Here is a 26,999-nt window from a genome sequence, read left to right as displayed (position 1 = left end):
AAAAGCACATTGAGATATCACCTAACCCCTGTAAGAATGGCCATCATTAATAAAACAAACAACAGATGTTGGTGAGGATGAGGAGAAAAAGGAACACTATACACTGCTTATGGGAATGCAAACTAGTACAACCTTTTTGGAAAACAGTGTGGCAATCACTAAATGAACTAGACATTGAACTTCCATATGACCCAGCAATCCCTCCATTGGGAACATACCTGGAGGAACTCAAATCATTCTACAAAAAAGATACCTGCACACACATGTTTACTGTAACACTATCCACAATGGCAAAAACATGGAACCAACCGTGCTGCCCATCAAAACTGGACTGGATTAAAAAAAATGCGGTACACATACACAATGGAACATTACACAGCCATAAAGAAGGACAAACATATGAATTTCGCAGCAACTTGGATGGATTTAGAGTCTACCATACTCAGTGGTCTATCACAGAAACAAAGAACAGAATACCACATGGTCTCACTCATAAATGAACCTTGAACATTTACCGTAATACTATAAGAAAGGGATTGGCAGTAGTGGGACACTGTTGGGGTACGGGAGCAAGGAACACAGCATCAATAAGGGTTTCTGATCTCAAACCAGGCAAAGTGGGGACCAAATGGAGACCCAAACTTTACCTGTATGATGACCACTTGTATACCTAATCCTGAATTGTACCTCACATCTTTAAAAAAGAAAAAAGATACAGTGATCATGTGCTGAGTTTCTACTCTGCAGGATAGACTCTAAGGTGTTTTTGCATTTCCTACCATACTGAAAGCAGATATTAATCCAGCAGCGAAAGAACAACAACAACAACAACAAAAAGACAAGGTACACAAAACAATATGTATGACCCTCCAACAGCCCTGAATGAGGGAACTGGGAGAGTGGTAAACAGATTCTGTAAGTATTTGCAGAGAGAGCTGCAAAGTCCAAATAAAAATGGTAAAAAATTGAGCACTCAATGACCCCTAAGGGGATGGGATTTGGGTCTTTGATGACACACACAAAAAGATGATTGGGAGGTTGGATGGATAGGCAGCTACTATAGTTAGTAGTGTGATGTGTCAAACTCTGAACTAGACATGATTTCATTTAAACCCCACTACTAATTTAGGAAGTAGATATTATTGCTTTTGTGTTACAGATGAAAATGTTGAAGCAAAGAGGCAATATATAATTCCTTTAAGAAAACACAGTGGAAAAATGAGGCCAGCAAGATAATCTACTGGACATTCATTTATAAATTCAGCAGATATTGACTGAATACCTTCTATTAATATGCTCTGGGTGCTTACACTTAATTAGACAGAGTAATTACACTTAGACAAAGTTTTTGGTAAACTATTATATAAAAATTTATAAATTATTAAAGACTTGAAAGAAGGAAATTAAGATGTAAGAAAGGAAATATCAAGAAAGTAAATTGACTTGGAAAATAACTAAATAGATCTTCTAGAAATGAAAAATATGATCATTGGGATTTTTAAAAAATGCACTGAAGGGGCTCATAAAATGACTGACACTTTCTTGGCACTTCCAGGTACCAGATACTTTCTAAGCACACACACATTTTGTCCCTACATCCCAGCTTTGAGTTTGGGACTATCACCAGCCATATCATGCTTAAAGACTTGTAGAAACTCGCTCCATGATCACACAGACACAAGTAGAGATGCTAGGATTTGAACCTGGGCATTCTGACCCAAGAGTCTTTAGTCTTTTTTTTTTTTAACAACTTAATAAAGATACAAAGAGAGTGATAATCTACAATTCAGTCATTTAAAGTTTTTGGTAAATTCAGAGTTGCGCAATCATTACCACAGTCTAATTTTAGAACATTTTCATCATTCACAATACATAACCCATGGCCATGGCACCACTATCCCCAGACCAAGGCAACTACTAAACTACTTTCTGTAATTTTGCCTATTCTGGACATTTCATGAATACAAAATCACACAATTATACAATATGTAGTCTTTTGTGACTGACTGCTTTCACTTAGCATACTATTTCCAAGATTCATTTATGTTGTAGCATGTACCAATATTTCATTCTTTTTTATTGTCAAATACTATTTTATTGTATGGATAAACCATATTTATTTGTCCAGTAATTAACTTATAGACACTTGAGTTGTTTTTACTTTTGTCATAAGTGAATAATTATACATGAATAATGTAGCTATGATAATTCATGTATATGGTTTTTGGGGGGGAACATTTGTCTTTATTCTTCTTGGGTATATACCTGGGCATGAATCATATGATAGCTTTATGTTAAACTTCCTGAAGAAATGCCAAACCGCTTTCCAAAGTGGCTACACCAGTTTATATTTATTTTACATCCTGTGGGTATAAAATGATAACTCATTGCGGTATTGATTTGCATTTCTCTAATAACTAATGATGTTGAATACTTTTTCATTAGGTTATTGACCATTTTGTATATCTCCTTTGGAGAAATGACAATTTAGATCCTTTGCCCATGGATACATGGCATTTGCAATGCTTTCAACCTAGCTCTTGGCAAGAATTCTGTGGGTGGTGTAGTAGAATAAAATAGAGTGAGGGAGGAAGTTATCATTAGATGGAAAACCATAAAGCCTGTGATGTGAAGGCCTCCATTGTAAGACTGATCAAATAAAAACTGCAAAACTGATGGAAATGCCATCCTAGCACAGACAAAACAGATGATTTTCTGAAAGTTGTTTATGATAAGCAAACAAAATTGAAGTTTCAGACTATGCCAACTCACTCCCCTCCCCTTCCAGAAACAATTATTCATCAAATAACTGACCTCATTCAAACAAGAGTAGTAGTAAAAAAGGAACCCATTAAAAACACCTTAGGGCAGATACTGCTCAAAAAGAGAAAACAGGAACTAAGTAAAAGGAAAATACTGAAAGCAGATCATAGAATAATGATTCCTCTCATGCATTTCCCTGAAACACTTAATACTTCTGCTAGGTTTAAAAAAAATCACAAACAACATTTTCTGTCTTTAATAATGTTTCAAAAAAGAGATACGAATATTTTTAAAAAGTGATTATTAGATAGGAGGAAGTGAAAAGCAAGCTGGAAGAATTCAGAAGAGAAATTCACAGAAAAAGAAAAAAAGAAAGTTATAGAGATGAAAGTCACATTAGAAGCAAATGGAAAAGAAATGTGACTGAAAATAGAGGAAATGACACAAGGCAAATATATGAAATATAGGTTAATAAGAAGATAATGGGACTGATGAAAATTAATGGGACCGATGAAACTATGTATATAATTGGCATTTCTATAAAAGAAAACAGAATTTATAGAGTACACAATTATCTAATCACTTATTAAAAATAAAATCTATTTAACAAATAAAACAAGCTTTTGATCCAGGAAATATTGGCACAGGCATAAATATAAATACAAAGACATATCTTAGTAAAATTACTAAATGTAAGGATAAAAAAAATTCTACAAATATGAAAAGATAATGTACTATGAGAAATACAGTATCAGTCAGGGTTCTCCAGAGAAATAAAATAAATAGATGATAGAGATAGAGATGAAGATGGAGATGAAAATAGAGATAGTGAGAGAAAGGATTATGGGAATTGGCTCATGTAGTTATGGAAGCAAGAAGTTGAAGTCCCACCATCTGCTGTTTTCAAGTTAGAGAACCAGGAAAGTCAATGTGTTGTAGTTCAGGCCAAGTCCAAAGAACAAGGAAGGCAGGTGCAGAAGGCTGGTATAAATCCTGGAGTCTGAAAACTTGAGAACCAGCTCTGATGTCCAAGAACATGAGGAGTTGGATGTCACAGCTCAGGAAGAGAAAGAGAATTTGCCCTCCCTTTGCCTTTTGTTCTGTTCAGGCCCTCAGTAAACTGGATGATGCCCACCTACATTGGTAAGGCAGATAGATATTCATCAGTCAATCTACTGATTCAAATGCTAATTCCTTCTGGGAACACCTTACAGACACAATGAAAAATAGCATTCTACCACCTATCTGGACATTTTTTAGCTTAGTCAAGTTTTCAATAAAATTAAAATCACAAGTACCCAAATTGGCTTCAGGCTTTTCCATAGTAGAACTCCAAGTCTGAAGATAGTAAAAGGCTGCCAATGAAGTGCTGAATGAAAGACTGATGCAACAATTCTGTGCTCAGCAAAGTGGTCTACTGCATGTAACATCCGGAAAGAACACATTATTCCTATGCCCTTCTTGTAAAATTGCTGGTCAGTGAAAATCAGTCGACTCATGAATGACTCAAAATAATGACCTCAGGGAAGAAGTTATGGTCAAAGAACTAATGAAGAGTCCTGAATCTAACTGTAAAACTCAACATGGGGATTATGGTTTCAGGCAGAATTCAAATGTTATAAACCTTAACAATGTATAATTAATAAAATCATATTTCAAAAATCAGTGGTCAGGAAAAGGGAAGGTGATAAATTCCTTATTTTCGTAACAGAGGAAATCAGTGAATAACGGTTGAAATTGTAGTTGCAATTTAGAGTTTAAATAAAGACAATCTCTAAGTGCATTCTATATAGTTTTTACCTAATTATCAAATTTAAGAGAAATTCTTTCTGATGTAAGTAATATTCATTTGAATTTTAACAACTCATTCAGTTTTGCATCTACTTTAATTTCTTCCATTAAACTCAAGAAAAACAGAATATAATATTTTTATTTATATTAGTATTATAGTATAATTTTATTTTTATCTGTATAATTTATCTTTTATCTTCTATGATGCATAAAGATAAGTTTGGGACAATATTCATCACATATTGATGAGGATGATTATTGAGATTTGGGAATTTTCTTCATTTCTTTTTCTTTGCACTTCTGTGTTTCTTAAATGTTCTTGTTATTTTTATAACAAACATATAACTAGGAGGTAGAAAGAGAGAAATATCTCATTTTAATGGAAATGATGGCAGAATTTTATCATGTGATGTGATATGTCTTATTGGATTTGAGTCAATTACATAGTAATGCAAACTACACTGTTTGCATTACTGTGCTATTTAAGGACTTTTAAAAATTAGAGATGGTACTCCAAATCAGTATATGCAATTTTAAGTATGCATTGATGTAATGTGCTATTTTCTCCTTTAATTTGTTAATATAATTAACTATGTTAATAGATTTCTTGATATTGAACTGTCTTCACATTCCTTAAGTAAATTCAACTTGGATCATGGTGTATTTGTTTTTGACGGATTGCTCAATTCTATTGATTAATAATTTATTTAGAATTTTTATATTTATATCCTTAAATATGTATAGTTTTACAGTATTGCACTATCATAGGAAGCAAATATCAGTCTCATAAATCTAACTAGAAGTTTTTACCTTTTACTAAGCATTAATAATGGTTTAAATAACAGTATCGTTATCTATTTTTAAACATTAGCCATTGAATGTTGCATCTTATATTATCTTTCAAATGTCTTCTATGATTACTATTTGCTATGGTTTTCCATTTTTACTTAAGTTAGTTGTGGTAATTTTCTAGAAAATCACCCAATTCTTCTTGGCTAGAAAATCACTTAGTTCCTCTTGGCTTTATTACCACAGAATTGCAAATAATATTCTCTTATAATTATCCTAATCCCTTTAAAATATTTGTTATATTTTCTTTCCTCCATTCTATCCCAACACATCAAAATGAAATCTTTATAGCTATTTTACTTCTCCACTTCATACCCAAGTACAAAATCTCTGGATCACTTTTTTCCCCCTAAATTCCTGTTTTTATTGATCTACAATAAAGGTTCAGTTTATTCCCTTTAGATTTTTTAAGTCATAAAATTGCACATAAAGAAAATTACCCTGGATCATTCTTGACCACAAAGTGAAATCATTGTCTTGACTTACAAGCCATGCTGCTCAAGTCAATATACAACCATGTGTTGGTTAACAATGCAGTAAGTTCTGAGAAATGGTGGTTTTATCATTATGAGAACATTACAGATTGTACTTACACAAACCTATATGGTAAAGCCTACTACACACCTAGGCTGCAAGGTATAGCTTATTGCTCCTAGGCTACCAAACTATATAGCGTGCTATTGTATTGAATACTGTAGGCTATTGTAATACAATAACAGTTGTGTATCTAGATATATCCAAATACAGAAAAGGCTCAGTTTAAAACAATCTAAAAGATTAAAAATGGACCTGTATAGGACAGTTACCACAAACGGAGCTTGCAGGACTAGAAGTTGCTTTGGGTACATCAGTGAGTAAGTGGTGAGTGAATGTGAAGGCCTAGGGCGTTACTGTTGTCAATAGAAGAATGACAGGTTCATAAATTTTGAAAAGAGAACTTTATTTCTCATAAAGAGATGCAGCCAGCAGGGTGGCTACTGTATCAGCCTAGGAAGCATAGACTCCAGCCAGAAGCCAGAAATAGATACTTCAAGGGTGGGAAGAATAAGACAGGGATTTATACTGAATGGGGTGATCAAAGATCTATATTTTAATAAGACAAAGGAGGAGCATGAATAGTTACAAAAGGATAAACTTTTTACAAAAGGATAAACTTTTTAAAAACTTCTTTATAATAATACTGCACATGTAATAACACATGTGCATGCACAATAGAGCGGCATACCCCTTCGGGGGTCCCATGTACAAAAAGTGGTGGTGTTTGCATGATTCAAGGGCAGAAATTTTGGCCCTCTGACATCAAAAGGTGAAGCAAAGGACACAAAAACTCTCACTGCTCCTCCTCTGTAGACTGGCCAGAACCACTCTGTGGTTGGTGATCTCTTATCAGGAGGGAATACTGGTCAATTGTGTCAAAACCACAAAAGGAAAGGACAGTCAGGAAGCTGATCGAAATCAGTGGAGGAGCAAGTCTTTCTGAAAGGCTGGTTTCTACTTAACCCATAGAAAAGAAAGCCTAATGGTAGTTATTAGGGAGGGATTATGACAAGGTATGTCCGACCTCCCATTCCGTCATAGCTGGGAACTCAGTATTCAAGGTTATTTTGGGGTCCCTTTGGCTAAGAAGGGGTCCATTCAGTCAGATAGAAAGTTTAGTGTTTCATTCTTATTACTCCCTCTACACTGCTGTAGACTTTAGAACATTGCACATTGAGACTATACTAATTTTTAAAATTTCATTTTTGAATAATAAATTAACCTTGGCTTACCATGCCTTTACTTTATAAACTTTTAAAAATTTGTCTCTTTTGTAGTAACACTTAGCTTAAACACAAACATAATTTACAGCTATACAAAAATATTTTTTCTTTACAGCCTTAGTCTATAAACTTTTTTTTTTTAACTTTTTAAACATTTTTTAAAAAAAACTAAGATGCATACACACTAGTCTAGACCTGCATAGGATCAAGATCATCAATATCACGGTCTTCCACCTCCACATCTTGTTTCACTGGAAGGTATTCAGGGGCAATGACATGTGTGGAGCTGTCATATCCTGTGATAACAATTCCTTCTCCTGGAGTAACTCCTGAAGGACTCCCTGAGACTTTTCACAGTTCCCTTAAAATAAATAAATAAATAAATGGAAGAGATAAACTCCAAAATAATGATTAAAAGTATAGTATAGTAAATACTAGGCTATAGGAATTTTTCAGCTCTGTTATAATCTTATAGGACCATTATACTATATGTGATCCATCATTAACCAAAATGTCTTTATTTGGAGCATGACTATATCAGCACAGTAACATACACTGTTAGAGGCATGTGAAAATGTTGCTGTTGGAAGGAAGAAGAGTCATATCTTCCATTTCACACTCATTCAGGAGCTCCTGCTAATTAAGTGAAATGCAATTTTATTTGTAAAGAATAGAACTGTTAGCAGTATTTAAACCACTCTTCCTTCCTCCTCCTTTCCTTCTCCTCCTTCTTCTTCCTCTCTCTCTCTCTCTACCTCATTCCTTCCCTCCTTGCTTCTCTCCCTGTTCCACACCAAAACCAAACCAAAACAAACAAACAAAAATCTTAGCTGTCGTCAATTGCTGAATTTTTCCATTGCAGAAGATATATCTCATTTGTTTCAAACATCACTTAAAATGTATAGCCATAACATCACCTTCAATTTATTGTGTATTATATTTTCTTCCATCCCATTTTGAGATATTGGGTTCTTGTTTGATTTTCATTTAGTTAGGACACAAATTTGAGTATTTTTTTTTTTTTGACAAAGTATAGAGTTGTATACTCTCTGAACCCTTGAATTTTTGGAGATGTCTTTCCTTTGGTTAGATAGATGATATCTTGGCTGGATATGGCTCTTGGACTGCAGTCTTTTTCTCTCAATCATCTATTAAAGTAATCCCTCTGTTTTCTAATGTCCAACATTGTAAATGACATGTTCAGTAACAGGATGGTGCTATTTCCTTTCTATATTCTATTCTCTGGCAACCTGTAAGATTTCCTTTTTACTCTAAAATTCTGGAGAGTCATCTGGATAGGGCTTGGTGTACGGGTTTGTAAATTAATTCTTTCTGGGGCTCACTAGAGATTTTCAATCAGTAGACTCAAGTCTATTTTTAGCCTAGTCAATTATTAGTGAATTACTTAAGTTATTAGTGCTTTGTTTCTTCATTTTTCTTCTCATGAAATTATCTTTTAGCTATTTATTTATTAATGTATTGTTTTCTATTTTGATAGGGGACACATGTGCAGGTTTGTTACCTAGGACGATTGTGTGGTGATGAGGCTTGGGCTTCTGTTGAGCTCATCACCCAGGTGGTGGACATGGTACCCGTGGGTAGTTCTTAGTCCTTATCCCCCTTTCTGCCTTCCCACTTTAGGATTGCCTGTTGTTTCCACCCCTGTGCCCATTTACATACATTTAGCTCCTGCTTATTAGGGAGAACATATAGCATTTAGTTTTCGGTTTCTGTGATAATTCATTCAGGATGATACTCTATAGCTGCATACATGTTGCTGCAAAGGGCACAGTTTTGCTCTTTTTATAACTGTGTAGTATTTCATGGTGTATATGTACCACATTTTGCTTATTCGTTTCACCATTGATAGACACCTAAATTGATTCCTTGTTTTTGCTATTGTGGATAGTGCCATAATAGACACATGCATGAAGGTGTCTTTTTTGGTAGTGTCCTCCATTGAAATACATTCCCAGTAGTGGGATTGCTGGGTTGAGTGATGTCTGTTTTTAGTTCTTTGAAAAGTCTCCAGACTGCTTTACACAGTTTGGGTTTAACTAGCTTGCATTCCTATCAAGAGTGTAAGAGTGTTCCCTTTTCTTCACATTTTCACCAACACCTGTGTATTTTGTTTTTTGTTTTTCCCCAAGTTAGAGTCTCACTTTTGTTGCCCAGGCTGGAGTGCAGTGGCATGCTCATGGTCACTGCAGCCTTTACCTGCTGAGCTTAGACGATCCTTCTGTTTCAGCCTTCCAAGTAGCTGGAATCACAGATGCACGCCACCATGCCTGACTAGTTTTTGTAACTTATTATCTCATCAAGTTGCCCAGACTGGTCTCGAACCCCCGAACTCAGGCAATCCTCTCACCTTGGCCTTCCAAAGTGCTGGGATTAAAGGCTGAGTCACCGTGCCCGGCCTGTGGTTTTTAATGAAAGCCATCGTGACTGGTGTGAGGTAGTATCTGATTGTGGGTTTGATTTGCATTTCTCTGATGATTAGTGATATTGAACATTTTTTCATGTTTGTTGGCCACTTGTATGTCTTCCCTTGAGAAGGATCTGTTCATGTCCTTTGTCCACTTTTTAACAGGGTTTTCAGTTTTTCTCCTGTTGATTCATTTATTTGTAGATTCTGGGTATCAGACCTTTGTCAGTTGCACAGTTTGCAAATATTGTCTCTCATTTTGTAGGTTGTCTGTTAACTCAGTTTCTTTTGCTGTGCAGAAGGTCTTGAGTTTGATTATGTCCCACTTGCCAATTTTATCTTTTCCTGCTTTTTGCTTTTGAGGTCTCAGTTATGAATTCACTGCCTAGGCTGATGTATAGAATAGTGTTTCCTATTTTTTCTTTTTGAATTTTTACGGCTTGAGGACTTACGTTTAATTTGTTATTCCATCTTGAGTTAATTTTTGTATATGGTGAGAGGAAGGGATCCAGATTCATTCTTCTGATTCTGTTTAACCACTTTTTCCAGTATCATTTGCTAATTATGGTATCATTTCCCCAGAGTTTGTTTTTGTCAACTTTGTCTAAGATGAGATGGTTATATGTCAGCAGTTATATTTCTGGATTCTCAATTCTGTTCCATTGGACTATGTGTCTATTTTTGTATACCAGTACCATGCTTTTTTGGTTACTGTTGCCTTGTTGTTAAGTCTGATAATGTGAAGCCTCCAGCTTTGTTCTTTTGCTTAGGATGCTTTGGCTATTTGAGCTCCTTTTGTTTCCATGTGTATTTAAGTATAGTTTTTTTCCCCAGATCTGTGAAAATATAGGGATTGCATTGAATCTGTGGATTTCTTTGGGTAGTATGAACATCTTGATGATATTGATTCTTCCAATCCAAGAGCATGAAATGTTTTTCCATTTGTTTGTGTCATCTTTGATTTCTTTCAGTCAGTCATGTTTTGTAGTTCTTGTTGTAGACGTCTTTCACCTCTTTGGTTAGATGTATTCTGCAGTTTTGTGTAGGTGATTGTGGCTGTTATAAATGGGGTTGTGTTCCTGATTTTATTCTCTGCTTGATTGGTGTTGGTGTATAGAAATGCCAACTATTTTTTGTCTTCATTTTGTATTCTGAGACTTTACTGAAGTCACTTATGAGGGCCAGGATCCTTTTCGTGCATTCTTTAGGGTTCTCTAGATATAGAATCATATCATGTGCAAAAAGAGATAATTTACTTTCCTCTTTACCTATTTGGATGCCTGCTACTGCTTTTGCTTTCCTTATTGCTCTGGTTAGAACTTCTAATACTATGTGAATAGGAGTGGTGAGAATGGGCATCCTTGTTCTGTTTCATTTCTTAGGGGAATGTTTCCAACTTCTTCCATTAAGTATGATGCTGGCTGCGGGTTTTTTGTAGGTAACTCTAATTATTTTGAAGAATGCTCCTTCATTACCTAGGTGGTTGAGGGTTTTTATCATGAAGAGATGTCTGATTTTATTGAATGCTTTTTCTGCATCTATTGAGCTAATCATGTGGTCCTTGTTTTAACTTCTGTTTATGTGGTGAATTACATTTATTGTTTTGCATATATTGAATCAGGCTTGCATCCTGGGAATAAATCCCACCTAATCGTGATGAATAATTTTATTTGATGTATTGCTGGATATAATTTGCTAGAATTGTGTTGAGAATTTTTTCATTTATGTTCATTAGAGAAATTGGCCTATAGATTTTTTTCTTAGTTGTGTCTTTGCCATTTTTTGGTATAAATAGTTTTAGAATATGTTCCCTAAAACTCTTATCTTTTCTTCAGTGATATTAATCTCATTGTATATTTGCTTTGTTTGGTCATAATTTTCTTCCACTTGATCTTCAGAAAAGAAACTTGTTTCTTATCAATGATTCTGCACTGCACTAGATCTAGAAAGAATTTTGGGGTATGCGATCTGATTGCAACTACTAATTTGTCAAAATTATCTTCTAATTCCTCCATTTAATTTTGTCACAAACGGAGTCACTTTTTCTTCCTCTGTCAGGTAACCAGATCTTCTAAACTAAGTTATTCTTGCTTTTTGTCTACTTTTGAATTTATGTCCCATAGCACTTGTAAAGATCAGGCAGTAATGATATCTTTATCATTGCTCTTTAACAGATTAGAGCACTGGCCAGAGAGTGGCAGAAGGCTTGACATTTTGTACTTGATGGCTGGTAATTAAGGTAATAGTAACTTTCAACTCTTTGATGAAGCACAATGGAGTCATTTGGTTTCTCTTTTCCTCCCAGTGCAAGCAATAGTCCTGTTCACGTCCCAAGAACCAAGAGCAATTTTGCTGACAGTGCAGCTAAGCTCCTCTCATCAGGTTTCCCAGGTTTGTGTGGGCCCTTCCCAGAGAACACACAGGAAGTGGAATTTACCTGAGGAAAAGTAGGTGTTTCTTTAGTGACACTTTCAGGATCCTGAAATGCTAGGTCTTCTTTGCAGGCCTCATGCTTCTCCATTGGTATCAACCTCTGAACAAAAAGAAGGAATACCTATACCTGTGTTGGCTTATTGGGCAACTAACAAATATTTGTTAAGTGAGTTATTTAATATCTCACAAGTTGGCCTGAGAACCAGGGCAATGACCTTGGTCTCTCTGCTCTAGTCAAGTGACCTTCCTACTCTATGCTATTTCCTCTTGATGCCCTACTGGTGTCCTTGAGATTAAGGAGGCTGAGTTAACGCCAGTTGCCATGCTGTGGTCTTTCTCTGCATATGTTCACATAACATCCGCTAGTGACTGCTCACTTGATTTGCAGAATCACCTCTGGAAATAGACTTCATCCTTTCTGTGTCTCAGTTTCTTTGTCAAAAAACAAAAAAGTGAGTATAGGATGACATTTGCTTATGAAAGCTTTTGATCTTATAAAAGTGTAAAATGTCATTACTTTAATATTAGGTTTTCCAATTGTTAAAAACATAATAACACTCTGTAGTCCTTTAGTGCCTTTCATCTGAGAATGTCAAAGTGTTTCATAAGCCTTAACTAATTAATCAAGCCTCCTAGCACCATTGTAAGGCAGAGACAGTATTATTAGCTCCATTTAATGGATTGGAAAACAGGAGGTCACTGGGTTATAGACTGAGGGACAGACTCCAGTCAGGGCAATGGCAGAGCAGAAGCAAAGACAGCCTTGTCTGGTCTTTGTTCTTAAGGATGCCCCATCAAATCAAAGGGGCCCCTCATGCCAAATAATTATGTACCATAAAAATTGTATATTGTCCTCAGGCAGGGGAGAATAAAATGTTCTACTTCCCATCCCTTCTCTTCTACTGAGTGAAATTTTGACCAAAGAGAGAGATGTGGAAGGGCCTTCTCATATCTTTGCATCTCAGGAACATAAGACTTCCAAAAACAGATGGGAAAATAAGAGAGGAGATGCTCATAGATGTTGAATAGTTTTTGTAGATTAGTTGATGTGAAAACTCTTTGTAAAGTAACATGTCATCTTAGTAATATCTTATTTTGTAATAACAAAAATGCTGTCATATGCTCACTGATTTAATAAATATGTACTAAGTGTCGATGTGCCAGATGCTGTTCAAGGAAATAAGGACACAATGGTGAAGAAAACAAAGTCATTGCTCTCAAAAAGCAATGGAAATGGTAAGAGACAATAAGCAAAGAACCACAAACATGGTAGGAAAAACTAAGAAGAAACATAAAACAAGGAAGGGAGATAGAAAGAGATAGAGAGGCCATGCTATTCTATATAGATGCCAAGGAGCAGACATTGAACCAAAGGCTTAGAGGAAGGTAGGGGCCAGCACGTGGATGTGTAATGGGAGAAGTTTCCAGCAAAGGGAACAAAGGCAAAGGTCTTGAGGAAAGAGTGTGTACAGCATATCCCAAGATTAGCAAGAAGGCTAGAATGGTTGGAGATAAGCCAGCCAAGTGAAGAGAGAGAAGAGATTAAAGAGGTGGGGACATGTGATGGAGCAGTATCTGGGTCATATCGTACCTTATTGGCCATAGGAAAGGTCTCTGTTTTTTTGAGTGAAAAGTGAAGCAATTGGATGGTTTTGAGCAGAACAGTGACATGATTTGACTTATATTTTTAGAAGGCCACTCCGGCTGCCCTGTGGGAACAGACTACAAGGAAAGAAGTAGGAAGCTGTTGTGATACTCTAGACTTGAAGCAGAATGGAGCAATGAGACCCCAGAGAAAGCATTAAGTAAGCAGTTGGTTGTATGAATCTTGAGTGTAAGAGGGAAGTCAGGCTGGATGTATGGATGTGGGCTGCAATGAGATCTCCTGTCAGATGAGGGCAGAAGGAAAGAGAGGGGTGCAAGGCTGAGCCCTGGGCACTTCAACATACATAGAGAAATGGAGGAAGATTCAGCAAGGGATACTGAGGAGGAGTGACTAGGAAGGTGGAAGTTGAACTAAGAGACCAAGTGGGAAAACAAATATTTCAAAGAAAAGGGAGTCGTCAACCACATGAAGTGATGCTGAGTAAAAAGTTTCTGCACAGCAAAGGAAGCAATCCACTAGTCCACAGAGCCATCTCTCCCTCTATATGCAGCTCAATGTAGACTTGCACATTGTGAAACACATGTGTTGTGTGACAGGAAACTGCTTTCCAAACCCTTCTCCAGAAGCAGGAATACCATGTAAAACAATTATGGAAGAATTTAGCTAGGAAACTCCTCCTCCAAGGCAGCAGAGTATCTTGAATCTTGAAGCCACATTGCTGAGTGGAGTCCTGTTTTGATCACTTACCAGCTAAATGACCTGGGGCTAGTTGTGTAAACTTTTTCCCAATGTCTTTATCTGTACAACAAGTATATTATGTATGCCTAATTTGTAAGGTTAGTGAATGGTTTAAAATGGGCTAACATTTATAATTTCCTAGGAATAGTGACTGGCGCATAGCAAGTGCTCAGTAAATATTATAACTGAGAAAATGTTCTGGATAAAACAGGAGTAGAGATAGACTGACCCATTTTTCATGTGGAAACTGTAGAACTAGATACCCAGGCTCCACCTTCTGCTGAATAAAATATTTTTAAAACAGTCAAAATGTATTTTGTCAGCTGGCAAGAAATCAAGGAATCTCTAGAGGCCAAAAATGAAGCAAAAGCAAAACCCAAAGAAGTAAATGGAGCACAGAAGCTGATCTTCACCCTCTCTTCCCTCAGGTTTCCTAGAAGCAGAATCTGAGGCAGGAATTCAGACGCATAGATCTGGACTCCGTTAAATTCTAATCTGAGTCTGATACAGGGAGAAAGGGAAGTAGAGTATAAATTTCACTGCGATTTTTTCTCCCTGAAGCAAGAAGACCAAGTTTCTGACCCCTATTTCAGACAGTTACTGTCCACAGGTCAATGGAGGCCACTTCCTGAGTTAGCTCCCATCAGCCCTGCTAACTGGTACAATTCCTTGGAAAAAGGGAGACAGCTGTGAACTCTTAACAGCCAAGCTCACATCAGCGAGGGATGGATGCACCACTCAGTAACAGAGGCAACTCACTCTAGAGACCATTACAGCCTACCCCTTGCACAACTTCGATACACCTGCTTTTCACATTGTGTTTGTTCCAACTAGTTGCAGCATTTCTGGGAAACACAACTGCAACTTCTAGGAAAACTTACAAGGGGACTATAACTAAAATGAATAGTCTCCATGATTGAAGATGATCGAAAGACATAATTGACACCCATCTTCTAGCGTTCCATTCCCCTAGGTTAGCACTTCTGTCTAATGGTTTGCTTAGTAGGGTATCCCAGATTCTCATCCCCGAGAGGGTTGAACCCATAGTTATATGGCATCTTCCAATTATGATTGCTTTACATGCCACGTGGAACTAAAACAGAGCACAGCAGTATCAAAAAACGTCCCAGGGGATCACCTTTGAACTTGACACATCCTACGTAGCAGGAGTGATGCTTCCTCATGAAAATCAGGAAAAGTTACACCTGTCAGGGCGTGCACTTTCCATGATTGCTCTTCTACAGGTACAATGATCCCTGAGTGACCAGATGGCAGGTGCAGCTTTGAACTTCAGCAGACTCTTATTCTATTCATTGGTGGAAGCGCTTCCCCACAACTCCTAACAAAGATGTCAAGATGCACAGATCTTAAACTTTTGGAGACAAGGAACACAATATCCCCCATGAACTTCACCAGGAGGGAAGATAAAGGGGGTCAGTCATATTTTCACCCTTGACTTCTGAACTTATATATTTTACTTATTGGGGACACATCAATCAACAGTGGATGCAGTTTTAAGGTGTGTACTGTATCCCAAAAGATAGCCCTGTGATGGAAGTTTCAATCTTGACTGATAACGGATCACATCTGCCCTTTCACTAGAGAACATCCTTCAGTTTACAGGAACCACCTGGCCCAGGGGGTGATGTACTTCTCCCTTTCAGGGAGGGAGGAAGACTTTAGCCAATCATTGACTCATCCAATATATGAAATGTCAGCACCCTTGCTCAATATAGAGCTACATGCTACAATTTATGCTGCAGATCTTCCCCCATGAGATCAGATTCATACAAGTCTCCTAACCAGCTCCAATCATTCCCCTTCTTCTGAGAACACTCTTCTAACAAATCGCTGGAAGTGGAGTCTCTGTTTCAAGTTTTTCATCTAGGAAACAGGACAGCACCTCATCATTGCAGAGTATCATGTCTATGTGTACTCAGTTGTGTCTCTTTTTTTTTTTTTTGACAGAGTCTTTCTTGCTCTGACTGGAGTGCAGTGGCATGATCATGTCTCTCTGCAGCCTCAGACTTCTTGGTTCAAGTGATCCTTCTGCATCTGTCTCCTGAGTAGCAAAGAATACAGGTGCATTCTACCACCGCTGGCAGACTTTTTTTTTTTTTAAGACAAAGTCTTGCTATGTCACCCAGGCTGTTCTGAACTCCTGAGCTCAAGCGATTCTCCAGCCTCAGCCTCCAGCACTGGGATTACAAGTGTGAGCCATTGCATCCAGTTTCAGATATGTCTTAAAAGGTCAAACTATCACATGAAAAGCAGCACTTCATGGAGAGCAAAGGAAATAGTAAATATGTGGGTAAATATAAAAGATTGTTTTATCTTTAAAAAAATTAATGTCAATTAAATGTTTAAAGTAAAAATTAACATTAATGTATTATGGTGTTTATAATATATGTAGAAGCAAATATATTACATCAGTACAAAGGACAGCAAAAAAATAATTGGGATTATGTTGTGGTGAGGTTCTTTTATTTGTGTTGTTGTAATGTTACTTCAAATAGATTTTGATAAGCTAAATACATATATTATAATCTAATATCTAAAGCAACTAAAAATAATACCAAGAGATATAGCTAAAAAAAAAAAAAAAATCCAAAGAACTAGAATGAAAGTCTAGAAAATAACTATAAAAGGGTCAAACTGGTTTAAAAAAATAGTCTCAATTGGATGATGTTTGAAAGAGATTCACTTTAAATATCAAGGCACAAGCAAGTTGAAAATAAAAGGATGAAATGTAGACATACCATTCGATCAATAAAACTAAGAAATTTAGTGCCACTAGATTATTTCAGTACAAAAAGTATGATTAGAAATAGAAGGTTACTTTATAATAACAAAAGGATTGTGGAGCATTGTGGCTCACACCATAATCCCAACCCTTTGGGAGGTCAAGGTAGGAAGACTACTTGAGGCCAGGGATTTGATACCAGCCTGGGCAACACAGCACAACCATGTCTCTACAAGAAAATGTTTAAAATTTAGCCAGACGTGGTGGCACATGCCTATAGTCCCAACTACTAAGCTGAAATGGGAGGATTGTTTGAGCCCAGGAGTTCAAATGCAGCCTGGGAAACATAAGGAGACCCAGCTTTAAAAAAATTATTTTTAAATTGCAAATTAAAATTATACTTTTCCACCTGTTTTCTTGAACAATAGCAACAACAATTTTTTTAATTTTTATAATATTTATTGTGTGCCTACTAATATTTATTGTGTGCCTACTCTGTGCCAGGCAATATAATTTATGTTAACTTAATTAATTTTATCTTTTTGTGAATTTTATGCTATATCATAAATGTGATATCTCCTATCTCCATTTTATACAAAGGAAGTTGAAACACAGAATATTGTATTTATATGCTCAATGGCGCACAGGTAGAAACTGGTAGAGCCAGTCTGTTCGTCAGGGCATTCTAGGTCTACAGCCTGTTCCTAATTAACTCACTCTACTACCTCTAATTTCTTCACTGCAGTTATAATTGATTGACTAAAAAGTCAATTTTTCTTCATATTATTAGATCCCAGAGTTGAAAACTCCTGAAGAATTAGACACTAGGACCAGCTAATCATGTGTGAATCCAAATTAACTTCTCTAGGGGCCTGTTTGTGTAACATGGGACCACCACAGGTATATATCATTTCTCCAGGTGTTGTAGACAGACTGCCAATTCCTCATAGCCAGCTATACCACTGGCAGCTGGTCGATCAGGTTTTAGCATCTCTGTGTGGTCCATCAGAATACTTGGGATGTTTTCCATTTCTGGGTTTCATGGAAGGGTCTCCAGGTGTGCCTGATCTCCAGGTGTTGCCAACAAGGGCCCTCTGTCAACAGGCCACAAGCTGAACTGAAAGCGGGAAGGACTTGGGTTGGTGTTAGGTTTCTGAGCAGAGGGCATATCAACATTTAGGATAGAATGGTAGGCGTTTTGCCATCACTGCATGTAGTATATGCTGACTTGACAGCCAACAAGTTGGAACATACAACAGAATCTTATTAAACTAATCTACACTATAATCTATAGGTTTATCTTTACCAAGGCTCTCTGTAAGAATTGGATTTCATGACATATAATTAGGTTTTATGAAATCTCTGTAGTGCTTTGTAATCAACAAATGGATTAATTTGCTTTTCCATTCCATGTTTGTGCTTAGTATTCATAGTACCCATTGGAAATCCAAGGAATGCAACTTCCTTTTAAATTTATATTTTTCTTTTTAAAAAAATAATATATTGCTTTGTTTATGACTAGTTGGAATAAAAGAGAATTCATTCATCAGACCTAGAACATATCTCGCAAAGAAGATGTGAGCCACCATGCCCAGATAACACTCACCTGTTCGCTTTTCTCTATAATTAGCTTAGGCCAGTGTGTCTCTAAATGACCTCTTGCATCAAGGTCAACTAAGTGCTCACTTAATAAGTAGGTTCCTGGGCTCTAACTCTAAGTCTATTAAGTCAGTGTATTGCCTGAGGACCCAGGAGCAAGCATTTTAGTAATAATTTCAAGTGGTTCTCATATATCCTGAAATTTGACAACTTCTGCTTTAGGACCTGACAGAGAGGAAAAAATGGTCATCAAACAATGTATTTGTAGGAAGTGACCCCTAAAATGAATAGAGAATTAAGCCGCAGCCAGAAAAAGAAACTTTTCACATCAGCACGGCAGTTTCTGTCTGCAAAGGGCTGCTGCTTGCCGGCTTAAAAAACAGGATCTTTAAAACCTCTAGCACACTATGCTATTATCTTCAACTTCACAAAGGGGTTTTTAGATCTGCTACATGAAAGATGTTGTAATAAACCACACAAATGCTACATTGAACTAAAGCAAATGCAAGGGGAGAATTTAATACCTACAGATATAAAACCTCAGTTTGTTTTTAAAGCTCCTTTTCATCTTGAGGAGAAAGAGAGATTTAATCAGTCCTTTTGGAGACGTTATCCCATGTCAGAGTCGTGCTGCCTTACTTTAGTTCAAAGGGGGCAAAGGTAGTTTCTTCTTCTAAACCAAGTTGGGAAGGGGCAGGAACTGAAATAAATGAGCAGCTACCTTTATTTCCACAGATCAAATGATGTGTAATATGAGAGGCATTTCTATTTTAAGGAACATGAAGAACCTGGATCCTATAGAAGCCTCCGTGTAGCTGAACTATAGTTTCTTGTTTTTGACTTTTTCATTAAAATGAAAATGAATGAACAAATACTTTTAAATACTTTGAGCAAGTCTTATGTGTCTTCTGTTCCTTATATGATTTTTCACCTGTGACCGGAGATGGCCTGAATGTTTACAAATGGTCTTCTCCTACCTCCTGAACCCTGGCTGGCCTCAGTAAACTTGACAAACTATAATGAGCAAGAAAAAGATCTTTGGAAACAGATGGCTTCAAGCAAGACTTTGTCCTTTCAGAGCTATGCAACCACGAGTTTCAGCAAAAGGCTGGATATCAGTCTGCTCCTTTTTCATCCAGGCTATTGTCATTGTGGATAGCAGACTCTATATAGTCTTCTTGTCTTGCTCTTTGTTCTTCTAAACTCAAGCTAGAGAGTTGTCCTCAGAGCAACTCTGCAGAACTGCAATGCAAGACCAAAAGGGGGATGCAAAACCGATTTCTATTTGTTACAATAGAAAGTGCATTTGCTGCAAACCTATTTAATATAGTGGCCTGACTTGATGCAGAACACAAGTTCTACAAGAGAAGAGGTGTTGAAGTTTGTATTCAGAATGCAAGGGCCATATAACACAGTGGTGAATGCCGGTCAGAGTTTTCTTACACATTCTAAATAAAATTGCCACCTCATTTATAGGCTGAACACTTAATTAGATACTAGGTATTCAAGCTTTGGTGGTTAAAAGTAGTGTGTAGAAAACAAATACTCTTCTTGAAGGAGTACTGATAGGGGTTGCAAAGTTTTTCCAATCTGCCTTGGCTGATGGTATTTATGTCCTTGTTATACCAGGCATCATTTCAGTTCACTGTTATCCTAAACTTCCTTGTTTATTTTATTGATCACACAAGAATAACTTACATTTCTATTATTTTAAAGTAATTTCACATCATATTCTCTCTAAACTTAACATACAGGGTTTACAGAGATAGGTATTTGCCTAATCTCATCGTGCTGAAAATGGAAACAAAGCCTTTGGTGTTTAGAGCTGAAGAAAGCTCCAAGTCACGTGGAAGCCTAGCACTGCTCAAGGAAAGGTATTTTATGGCACAAGAGTTGGGGAATTACATAAAAAGATGAGACCTGAAGGTGAAGGTCACACTGGTGACTTGTTCCTCTCATCTCTCCTGTTAATGCCTATTACAGTGATGAAGGGGAGAGTTGTTGAAACATACTAGAGTCTGTGGAATGTTGCAATTAGAGGAAGGATGCGTAGCTTATAAACTTCCATCAAATGTCTTTCCTTAAGCTGATTTTAGAGAACTCCAAGGCTATTATCTCACAATTCCAGGAGGTATGATGCTCTTTACAAAAATCTCTTGTAATTCTGATACATGCCAATCTTTATTCTCTGTTATTTCAGGACTTAAAGGGACTAAAATAGTAAAAGAAGTAGCGTGAGCAATAGCCTAATACTGTTAAAATTACTAGTATCACATTCATATTGATAATGAAGGAATATAGAGTAAATGACCAGGTATAAAATAAATTTGAGAGTACCCTCCAAATTTATAAAGTGAAATATTTCTGATCAGTCATTCAATGAGTATTCATTGAGAACCTAGAACAATAGTGCTAAATGCTGTGAAGATAATTACATCAGAAACATAAAATATGGTGCCTGCCTTCAAGAAGTTTAGATCCAAGAAAGGTATTGTGATAATGCATTATTTCTTCTATCACTCTATGGATAATCATCTTGCTTCTTGGAGAGAATTTAACTGAATGCATTGTTTACAAGCATGCTGATGGCAAGAGTTCAATTCATAAATGAAGTCACAGAGTTCATCTGATTCCCTATAGTTTGTCTGTTCTGAATTCATTTCACAGATAATCAAAAACATATGCACCAGTAAGAATACTAAAGGAAATAGACCAGCTGAATTTTGACTTCTCTACTTTCAACACTTAAAAAAAAAATATGAAAATGTAGTTAAAATCAGTCTCTGTTGGCACTTTAAAAAATATCCTTTTTGACTGGTGCTTATTATTTCTTTTAAAAAATAAACTACATGTATTTTAATTTTTAAATATTGACTTTGCATTTTACAACAGAAATGTGCTTAATTATAATGAACTTTAAGAAAATGAAACATTGCCTTTTATTTTTTCTCCAACTTTAGTTATCTAAGGAAATAGGTGTATTTGTCCTTTAATATCTGTGGGATTTGGTTCAAGGACCCGCCCCAGATACCAAAGTCCATGGATTCTCAAGTTCTTTATATAAAATGACAGAATGTTTGCATATAACCTACCCACATCCTCCTGTATACTTTAAATGATCTCTACACTACCTATTACAATGTAAATGCTATGTAAATAGTTGCTAAACAGTATTTTTATTGTTAAATAGTCATTTTAAGTTATTTTTAAAAATATTTTTATGTGCTATTGGTTGAATTCTCAGACGTGGAACCCACAGTTACAGAGGGCCAAATGTATTTCTGTTTCCATTATAGCAAGTCTCCAACAATCACAGAATCTTTGTTAATTTTAAACCAATGATGGATAAGAAAATCAGGTTATTTTCTATTCAACAAGTATGAGTTTAATTTGGAATTTGTTAGTATGAGTTTTTGGCTCCATTTCTATAGAAAATAAAAATTTCCTCCTTTTAAAGCAAACCAGAAGTAAGATTCTTCTCCAAATGATTTATCACATCATGACTTCAACCAATTGGACTTAAGCCTTCTTTCTTGGGGAAAGTAACTTTGCAGGTGGTGGATGACTCAAGCGACCATCAACCTTCATTTGTTTTTTTGAAGACTTCTTTATAATGGTTACTATTGTCCATACTCAAAATTAAATTACCTCTGAAATAAAACAAAAGCCTTCATTTGTATTTATCATACAACTTTCATCAAAATAAGCCAATATGAATTAAGTACAAAACAAATACATATAAAATGATACACAGATTATAATAACAAGATAACAAGAATATAGATAATGACATATGTCTATATATATAAAACCTGAGGAGACCTCATTTGTTTTTCCATATTTGCAATTTGGGAGAATTTTCTGCTGAGTGATAGTTAAGAGCATGGGCTTCAAATCCTGACTCCAATTATCACCAGCTATGGAACCTCAGTAAAGCGACTTACAATCCTTAAGCCTCGGTTTCATTATCTATAAAATGGGGATGATGATAATACAATTACCTCATAGGGAAAGATATTAGAAGAATTATGTTAATATGTAAAAATATTCAGACAGGCTATTGGCACATAATTACATAACAAGCATTTAATAAAATGGAAATACTTTTTTTCATCATTATTAGTCTTTTAAATTAATACCAGCTGGGCACAGTGGCTCATGCCTATAATCCCAGAACTTCAGGAGGCCAAGGTGGGAGGATTGCTTGAATCTAGGAGTTCAATACCAACCTGGGCAGCATAGCAAGACTTCATCTCTACAAAACCATCAAATTAATAATTAATTACTATCATTAAATTGAAATGGTGTTTGCCTTACATTATCATGTAAGTTCTAATCATAAATTCTTATGTCTTAGGTTGAATCCCTTAAAAGTAGACACCCTGGGGCAAGAATTTCAGTGTAAGTAGTTGATTTGGAGGATCATTTTAGGAAGAGTAAGTAGAAGAGTGAGAAACAGAGATGGTTTGGGGGGAGATAAGGAAGGGTGTGTTTTCTAGTTGATTATCAATGTGGGCAACTGAGGCTCTTCCTTGCAGGGCCCTGAGAGACAGGGTAAAATTATCCACCTAATGTCACGGAAGTATTTATCCTCCAAATCCCCTCTGGTGCTGGCCAAAATGTATGTCAGGGGCATAGCCCCCAAGCAGTTTCACCTTTCCCACACCCCACCCCATCTCCCGTTCAACTCACCCAAGTCAGTCCAAAGAAGACCCCAAGTGGAGAGCTGTGGTTGCTGCCTGAGAACTCCATTGGCATGTACTAAAATAGAATGTACTGGAATGGAGAGTACAGAGAAAGTATGGGCAGGCATGAGAGGTTTTGAGAGTTTCTCCTATGAATTAACAATTAGGGGATTTTGTTTCTAATATGCATAACAATAAAACAAAGCAGAAACGTGAGGAGACTTAAGAAGGAATCTTGAAACTGTCAACCAAAACACAGATGAGCTTAAATAATCCACAAACCATGAGATATGTCCTCAAGTAAGCTTTGGTATATACAAGATGTCATTTTACTAACCCAGACTATGAATGGTGTACCTTAAAAAAATCATCTAATGACTGAAGGAAAAAGTATATCTCTTCTTCAGAAATACCCTGCATAGGCTTATCTCTGCTTAAGACTTCACCAAGGAAGTAGTGCTACTGAAAATAGTTTAACAATAGCATCTCCCAATTGGGAATGTGTGACTTACATTTCCTGTTGTTTAATCATTGCTTAGTACACAGGAAGCACTAGAGTGATCTGACTGAAGGCTTATTAAATACAGAAGCTGAAAATCCTAAACAGCCTACTTTCCACCCCTTAAATCTTAAAAAATCAGCATCACTTTTGTGCTTTGTTCATTCATATGCAAAATATAAGTTTTCCTATGATAGTTATCAGTTTTTATTCATAGAAAACCTGTAACTTTGTGAATAATAAGCTACACAGACTTTGCCAGTTTTCTGTAAATATAATAATTCTTGCTAAAACGAGTGATTAAAATTTGAAAATAACTGATAATAAATCAGGGTGCCAGTCACATGCTAAAAATGCAGAGAAAAAAACCATATAATAAAAAAGCTGTAATAATAATCTCTTTGCTGAATTTAGCCTGTAATTTCCAGTGACAGAATTTTGTGTCCGTAGTTCAAAATAATGTTCATTTTGTTAAATTGCATGCATTTTTTAAAAAGGGGCTGGGCTCAGTGACTCACATCTGTAAGGCTAGCACTCTGAGAGGTCGGGGCAGGTGGATTCCTTGAGGCCAGGAGTTGGAGACCAACTTGGCAACATAGTAAGACTTCATCTCTACAAAATTTTTTTTTTTTTTTTAGTTGGAGTCTCACTCTGTCACCCAGACTGGAGTGCAGTGGCCGCTCCTGGCCACCGCAGCCTCGACCTGCTGGGCTCCGATGATCCTTCCGCCTCAGCCTTCTAAGTAGCCGGAATTACAGGCATGCGCTACCACGCCCGGCTGATTTTTTGATTTATGTAGAGATGAGGTCTCGCTGCCCAGGCGGGTCTCGAACCCGTGGGCTCAGGCAATCCACTCACCTCAGCCTCCCAAAGGCGCGGGATTACAGGCTGAGCCACCGAGCCCGGCTTACAAAAAATTTTTTAAAAATATTAGCTGGATATGGTGGCTCGTGTTTTATAGACAGGAGGCTGAAATGGGAGAATCGCTTGAACCAAGGTGTTCTCCAGCTTGGACAACCGAGAGAGACTGTATCAAAAAAAAAAAGAAAGTATGGCTGAATGAATAAGCAAAAGTCTGCAATGACTGAGTTGAAATCATTTCCTCTATTTAAGAGTGTAGTACTCAGGTTGGACTATGAGATAGTGCTTTTGGAATGTATAACAGCCTTCTCTTTAAAAATATTTGAAGGATTTGATGACTCTAGAAGCATATAGTACATGATATCTTTGTGCCTGGAATCTTGGATTTTATTGTTGGTCCTATTATTGGCTTAATGACAATAGCTTAGATGCATTTGTTCTCTTTCTTTTTTTTTTTTAAACATATTTCTTATTTTAAAATTGTGGGGTACAGTTAAGGGTTAGGTATACAAATATGCATCGTTCAGGCACCCTTGTTGATAAGGGGTGTCCCCCCATCCCCAGGCAGATATTGACTACCGTTAATCCCTCCTCCCTTCCCCTCCCTGCCCCCCCATAGTTTCCCACCACTGTCAGTCCTTTTCTTATAGTATTACAGTAGTTGTTCAAGGTCCACTTATGAGTGAGAACATGTGATACTCAGATCTTTGTTTCTGTGAGAGATCACTCAGTATTATAAACTCTAGTTCCCATCCAGGTTGCTGTAAAGTTCATGGTTTTGTTTTTTTTATGGCTGCGTATTATCGACCTCCCATATGACCCCACAATCCCCCTACTGGGAATATACCCTGAAGAACTCAGATCACTCTGTAAAAAAGATACCTGCATACCTATGTTTATCTCAGCATTGTTCACAATAGCAAGAACCTGGAACCAACCATGCTGTCCATCAAAAGAGGACTGGATTAAAAAAATATGGTACATGTACACGATGTTCTCTTTCTTTACTTTCCCACCTCAACTATTTTTTCTTTCTTTTTTTTGAGTTGGAGTCTCACTCTGTCGTCCAGACTGGAGTGTGGCGACATGCTCATGGCCACTGCAGCCTCGACCTACTGGGCTCAGGTGATCCTTCTGCCTCAGTCCTCCTGGTAGCTGGAGCTACAGGCATGTGCCACCACATCTGGCTAATTATTTTATTTGTTGTAGAGATGAAGTCTTGCCAACTTGCCCAGACTGTTCTCAAACCTATAGGCTCAGGCAATCCTCTCAGTTCGGCCTCCCAAAGTGCTGAGATTATAGGCATAAGCCAACATGTCCAGCCCAGAGGTTTTAAAATTTTGCTGTGTTTTTTAATATTGAAAAATTCTGAGCTTTTTTTATGCTAAGGAGAAAGAATTTTTTAAAATATTGAAGTTACAAAATAGAGAGTGGGTGATTCTTGCATACATATCTATTCTTGAGTTATTTTAAGAATTTGTGATTAAACAAAACTTTTCATTCTTAGGTCAGAAATATTTCATGCATAATCAGCAAATTGTGGAAACTTTATATGTAATTTAAGTTGTACTTGGAATCTTGAAGGATTAAGTAAATGCATAAGTTCTCAAACATTGCTTTCTTCTCTTTTACTGTGTAAATTTTATTCACGACAGCGCTCCCAGTAGTGGTAACAGTACCTGATAAGCTGTGTGTTACAATGTATTTGGTGAATGAATGAAACCTAAGATTCTGAGTGACTAATAACTCAAAGGTCCTACATAGGAAACAGTAGCACCAAATCACAGTCTGCTTGAGCCATTCACTTTTTTTAAAAAAAATAAAAAATTGGACTTTATACCAAATAAACTTGACATTTACAGAACATTCTACCTAGTAACTACAGAATATACATTCTATTCATCAGCATGTGGAACATTCTCCCAGATGAACAACATCTTAGGCTATAAAACAAGTTTTAACACATTTAAAAAAATCAGTATCAAGTATCTTCTCAGACCACAGTGAAATAAAGCTAAAAATCAATACTATAAGGAACTTTGGGAACTATATAAATAACATGAAAATTAAACAGTATGCTCCTGAATGATCACTGGGTCATCAAAAATATTTTTTAAAAAATTGAAAACAAATGAAAATGCAAACACAACATACCAAAAACTGTAGGATATAGCAGCAAAGAGGGAAGTTTATAACATTAAATGCTTACATCAAAAAAGTAGAAAGATTACAAATTAACAGCTTAAT

This window comes from Carlito syrichta, unplaced genomic scaffold, assembly GCF_000164805.1.
Source record: "Carlito syrichta isolate Samal-C Ts95f unplaced genomic scaffold, Tarsius_syrichta-2.0.1 Scaffold305718, whole genome shotgun sequence".
Lineage (NCBI taxonomy): Eukaryota > Metazoa > Chordata > Mammalia > Primates > Tarsiidae > Carlito > Carlito syrichta.
The sequence above is the reverse complement of the archived record's forward strand: the minus strand, read 5'-3'. Positions refer to the sequence as shown.